Below are 6351 nucleotides of genomic sequence, written 5' to 3' on the forward strand. Positions count from 1 at the left end.
TTCGGTGTACTCAAAATAAACATAAATCTAATCTAATCTAACTTAAATAAACCTAAATCTAATCTAACGTAAATCTAAATTTAACCTTATCTTAAACGATAAAAAGAGGAAAATGGTATAACCTTTCTATCACCCAAGTGTGGTAGATTGGTTATGCTATTTCCCTCTTCAATAACAGGTAAATAAAGTAAATAAACCTAAATCTAATCCAATATAATGTAAATCTAAATCTAACGTAAATAAACCTATTTATCTAATCTATATAACGTAAATCTAAATCTAACGTAAATAAACCTAAATCTAATCAAACGTAAATCTAACTAAAAATAAACCTAAATCTAATCTAATTTAACTTAAATAAACCTAAATTTAATTTAACTTAAGTCTACATCTAACCTAATCTTTAACGTCTTTTGAGATAGTTTCCTACAACGTTAAAACTCTCTTCTTCTGTTGTGTGTGTGGGTGTGTGCCAATAAAAAGGGAAAAATGATATAACCTTTATATCACCCAAGTGTGGTAGATTGGTTATACCATTTCCCTCTTGAATAAGAGGTCTTGAGTTCAACTCCTCGTCGGTTAGATCTTTAAGGTCTCTTGGGATAGTTTCCTACGATGTTAAGACTCTCTTCTTCTTCTTCTTCTTCTCTCTCTCTCTCTCTCTCTCTCTCTCTCTCTTCCTCTCTCAATGTGTGTGTGCATTCTTTGTTTATGCATGTGTGTGTGTTTTTGGTTTATGCATGCTCTCTCTCTCTCTCTCTCTCTCTCTCTCTCTCTTCCTCTCTCAATGTGTGTGTGCATTCTTTGTTTATGCATGTATGTGTGTGTGTTTTTGGTTTATGCATGCTCTCTCTCTCTCTCTCTCTCTCTCTCTCTCTCTCTCTCTCTCTCTCTCTCTCTCTCTCTCTCTCTGTTTTCCTCTCTCAATGTGTGTGTGTATGTGTGAGAGAGAGGGAGAGAGAAAGAGGGGAAGGGAACATGAGAGTGAGGAGAGGGAAGGAGTATACATGGCTCTCCTTCCTCTCCTCGTGTGTGTGTGTGTGTGTGTGTGTGTGTGGAGAAGAAAGAGAGAGAGAGGGAGAGCGCGCGTTACCTTGCTTGCTTGAGCGCTTGTTGAAAACTCAGATCTGAGATCTGAGTTTTCGGACGCTCTCGGTTATTGTTTTAACCCCTGACGGCGTTGCTATAGGCGTCACTATGAGCGTCGCTAAGATACTTGTAACTTAGCGACGCCGTGGTTTTTCGCATTTGAGCGTTTCACTGCGAGTGTCGCTAACATTAAGTACCTCTTGTAGTGGAGGAAGGAACATTACCAAAAACTCTAGTCTAAAAAGAACCAGTATTTCTTTAACCTGTTAAACACTACATGAGATATTAGTGAAAATCGATGATTATTTAACTGATAACCATGGGTGTCTCCCTAGAAACCAAAACCCCTTTGTGAAATTTTGCACTCCAAACCCCTTGACTAGATTCTACATGGAAACTACTTGAACTACTGGTTAACAGTGATCACACAATCTAGCGAGTCCAAAAGTGTTTGTAATCAACTTGTAAAGCTGAACCTATCCACTACCCCGTGGTAGATTGAGGTCTTATTTCCTTGAAAGTATACTTATGAAGAGGCCAATCAATGATCATCAACACTCATGGAGTGAATTGGCATTAGCTGGGTCATACCCTTGGAAATATCACTCCAATAGGCTCAAATAGTGTGAGAAATTAAAGAATAGATCCTCTCATGTTGGAATTCTATTCACAAATGGATCTTGACGTAATCATATCTCCCCATTTAACAAAAGAGGAAGATTCCCACATAAAAATAGATCCTCTCAAGTTGGAATTCTATTCAAAAATAGATCTTCAACATTTATATCTCCCCATTGAGCTAAACAAAAGGGTAAAAGCATGTAATGGTGGAACGTTATTTGTATCATCCTGTAGCATAGCATGAAAATGGAGGCATGGTTATTTTTTTAGCAAATTTATTAAAATTTGTTAGAGCTTTCATTTTTAGATTATTCTATAACATGATGGACATTCAATGTAGCCTTGTATAGAAAACATGGCAACATGTTTTTATAGCACGTGTCCATGGACACGAGGTATGTAGACACCATTACATGATTTTACCCAGTCTAAAGATTCCCAACAACCCAAAGAAGGTAGTCATACTAGATTTCCTATTTTGAGGCTCTCTTGATTTATTCATATCATCCCCTAAATTAGTGGTTTGATTGTGAGGAAATCTCTACTTGCTATCCATAAAAATTGTCATTTGTACTGGTTGCACCTTGTGCATAAAGCCAATGATGTAAAAGTGTATGTCATCATCTATTGGGGTTCACCTCTTAGACATATAAGCTATCACGTGAGTTCAAATGAATGGATTTTTTGATTGCTAAAATCTTAAATTTTTCATAGAAGGGTTTGGTGATTGATTTTAGAGAAAAACACGTAAGTTTTTGAAGAAAAAGGGATCATTTTATTACCTTAAGCATGTACGTAAAGAGGTTTTTTTAATACCCTTTGACGTACGTTATATGAATAGTTTCTTAAAGATTCACCCCTTGAGGCCATTGTAGAAATATACATACATCACAATCAAACATATCAACTGCAACTCTTTTTTAGCAAAGTAATTACTGTTACAGTGGAAGCATCAACAATGATTTATTGAAATGAATCTCACCGTACTCGCACACCATGCATGCATATCAAAAAAAGAGAGTGATAAACCCTTTAATTCAATGACATTTTCAACAATTTGAGCCATACCCTACATGCCTTGCACAATGTGTATTGGAAGGGATACATCACAGTTTGATGTTGCCATATGTAAAATGTGAACTTATATCTTGACATTGCAAATTTTCAAAACTTCTATGCTAGTGCCCTCGATCCAAAGTAAATGGATAGTACAACGGCATTGATTAGGAGCCTTGCTTCTTGTGAACTCTGTCAAAGCAATTTGCTTTGGACAATGGGGATCTAATACAAAGCAATGTTCAAAATATTGAAAAACAAGAAAAAATTTAAACTATTTAACCTAGTCACTCTTCTATGGGTAATGGTCTTTGCTTAAATCTTTCTCATAGTCATGTATGTTTAGAAGCTTAGAGCTATTGGATGTACCCTGCATGCCCTAATGGCTTGGTTCATACCACCTTAATAAAAGAATCATGCAGCTATGTTGCAAAGTTTCCCCAATTGATTTCATATGCGTATAGCCTATTCTAAACTTTGGAAACTTCTATGCAATATGTCCTAAAGTGAAGCCTTGATTTACAAAAGTCCATGGGAAAGATGAGACAAAATGGATTCTAAATGCTTACAGCTAACAGATGCTCCTGTTGGCACACTTGTGTTAAAACAAAAGAAATTGAACTTGTCAATCTTTTTTATAGATAATCAGTCTTACCAAATCATGCATCTTATTAAGAATCATAAGATTGTCCAATATTGAAAGGCAGCCTTTGCTTAGCAAGTTGGCATCCTAATTTTTTTTTTGCAAGATTGAATAAATTCAAAATTTGAAACTTAAATTTAATGTACTTACCAATTTTCTAGAATCACCTCCCTTGGCATCAAAAGTCATAGCTCATAGTTGTGGATGTCAATGTTCTTCCAATGCGTCTCATGTATTTATTTTACCTGCTCTTTGTAGTGACCATGTACCCAATGCATATATGTAGTTATGGATTTGTTCTCATGAAAGCCTTATTATTACATAAAAATTTAAGTGCGGTGCATGTTCGTTGTGGAGGGAAAAGCTTCAAAATTTGTGAGTACATTAACATTTTAATTGTCTACAAATGCCTTGCTTGTGGGTAGGCTTGTACGGGGTCGTATTCTATAGTCAAAACAATCAAGAAAAAGTTTAAAGAAAATTGAGAAGCTTGTTGATTGCCAACCTTGCTAAGTATTACACCATATTGGAAGCATATCATTTCAACAATCAATATCTAGCTTAAACTTATGAATAAAGCATATGTGGCTGGCTCAACACTTGTTTACATGTAATCGTTGCCATTGCCAACCTCTTATCAACAATTTATCATCTGCTATGCTTGCACTGTGGCACCTTGTCTTCGGATTTTGGCAACTTGCTGACACTATGATTTGCCTTATCTCGCCCACTACATGCGGATCTAAGGGCTTTCACCCTCCATGCATGGACTTGATCTATCCATACTTGAGATAGTGCTACCTAACCTTGAATGGTTGCTTGTATCCATGGCTATCAACCACCAAACATAAGCCACACAATACCACCCAAGGAGTCAAAATTTTGGTTTCCTATAATTCAAAGCACTGGAAATTGTCCATGTAGAAGATGCAAAGCTTCAAGGGTACCACGTTGATCTTACCGCCGCAGATCCTTATCAAATTTATGAAATTCCATTTCTCCTTGCTATAGGCTGTACCCCTTAGTTTGGTAGGGTGCCCAACCTAGGGCACCAACTTGAGTGTAAAAGAACCAAAAAAAAAAAAATGTGATCCCGTACAGCGATGGTGGCCCTATCATTTGCAATAGACAGTGAGGAAGGTAGAGGTGGAATGAGTAGTAGTTTCATACTTGGATTTATCACAATGACAAAAAACACTTCCTTGGTTTTGGAAAATTTGGGCTGGCCTCGTCTACTCTCATGCCACCTTGTGAGATGCCATGTAGAGTGTGTGTGTGCGAGTGCAAGTGCAGAGTGCAGTGCAGTAGGACACAGGGTGTGGTGGAGCTCTGAGTGGATTCAACTATCCACAACCCCTTATTCTCTTTGTATGATAGAATGAATAAGGTTAGTAATGGACGGCACCCAGCGAGTATGGCCTGCACCATTACAATCTCCCACTTGAAGGCCATAATGGCCCAAGTGGTCTATGCTAGTACCTTAGGGGGTTCACTACAAAAAAAATGCCTATCACATGGGTTCAAGCTTATAAATTAATTTATTCAAAATTTTCTTACATTTTTTCATACAGAAGGGTGTTGAAAAAATGATCTTTATGAAAAATTTACAGATTGAATAGGAAAAGGGTCTTTTTTATTGGTGCAAAATTGACAACTAAGGGATTTTATAAATAGTCTTTGAGCACACATGATATATAGGTTCTACATGTAGTGACCACCCCATGGTTACTACAAACCTGTGTAAATTTGAAGCATCATGCTTAACCCTACACCCATCATCTCAATGCAATGTGTTAACCACTCTGTGGAGAAGCTCTTCGTAAGAGCATCTGTAGGGATGTCATCGGTGGGAGCTTTGGCTAACTCAATGAGTTTGCTAACCAAAAATATCATGTATCACATGATACGTGACCTCGATGTGTTTTGAGTTGGAATGAAACACAAGGTTCTTTTCTAATGTAATCACACTGTCACTTTCACAATGTAGTCTCTGCAACGTTAGTCAATCTCATTGGTGGAAGACTTAGTGCAATTTTGGAGACATGATCTCCAAGAGATTGTTGCTCCAACAAACAAGAAAACAGAGACAGATGTGGATCTCCTACTGTCCACACAACCACATAATCCAAATTAGTGTATCCAACTATGGATGCATCACTATTCCCAAAGAGTAAGCACTTGCTAGCCAAACCCTTGATGTATCTCAAGATATGCTTCACTACTTCGCAATGCTTTTTGCCCTAATTTTCCAGATACCTATTGACCATTACCACTGGAAATGAAATATATGGTTGCGTGCTAACCATGGCAAGCATGAGACTGCCAACTACCAAAGAATATGTTACCTTTTCCATCACCTTTGCCTTTTCAACATCCAATTTAGGGCAATCATTCTTGCTAAATTCTAGATATGCAGCCATTGGGGTACTCAATGCTTTTCACCCTTGCATGTTAAAACCTTTCAAGACCTTGTGAATACACTCTTCCTGTGACAGTTCAAGTATTCTATGCTTACAATTTCTCTTGATATGCATACCAAGAAAATGATGTGCATCACCCAAATCCTTCATGGAAAACTTCTTGCTTAAAGCATCCTTGAGAAGTGCAATCTCATCTTTTGACTTCACAAAGATTTCTTGAGTCTACACACCAATTTTTCCCTTGTTGGCTTCTCAGGTTTGATATCAAAATCTTATGGCTGCTTCATGTAGACATCTTCTTCAAGACCCTTGTAAAGAAACACCGTCTTCACATCAATTTGTATCAATTCCATTTCCTCGGTAGATACCAAACCAAGCACAAGATATAGTGTAGTCATCTTAACTAATGGAGAAAAAACCTTATCACAATCTATGACTTTCTTTTGCTTGAATTCTTTAGCAACCAATCTAGCCTTACACTTAGGCTCGGGATCTTCTACCATTTAATTCTTCTTGTACACC

The sequence above is a fragment of the Adiantum capillus-veneris genome, chromosome 16 (genome assembly GCF_014529385.1).
Source record: "Adiantum capillus-veneris isolate H3 chromosome 16, ASM1452938v2, whole genome shotgun sequence".
Classification (NCBI taxonomy): Eukaryota; Viridiplantae; Streptophyta; class Polypodiopsida; order Polypodiales; family Pteridaceae; genus Adiantum; species Adiantum capillus-veneris.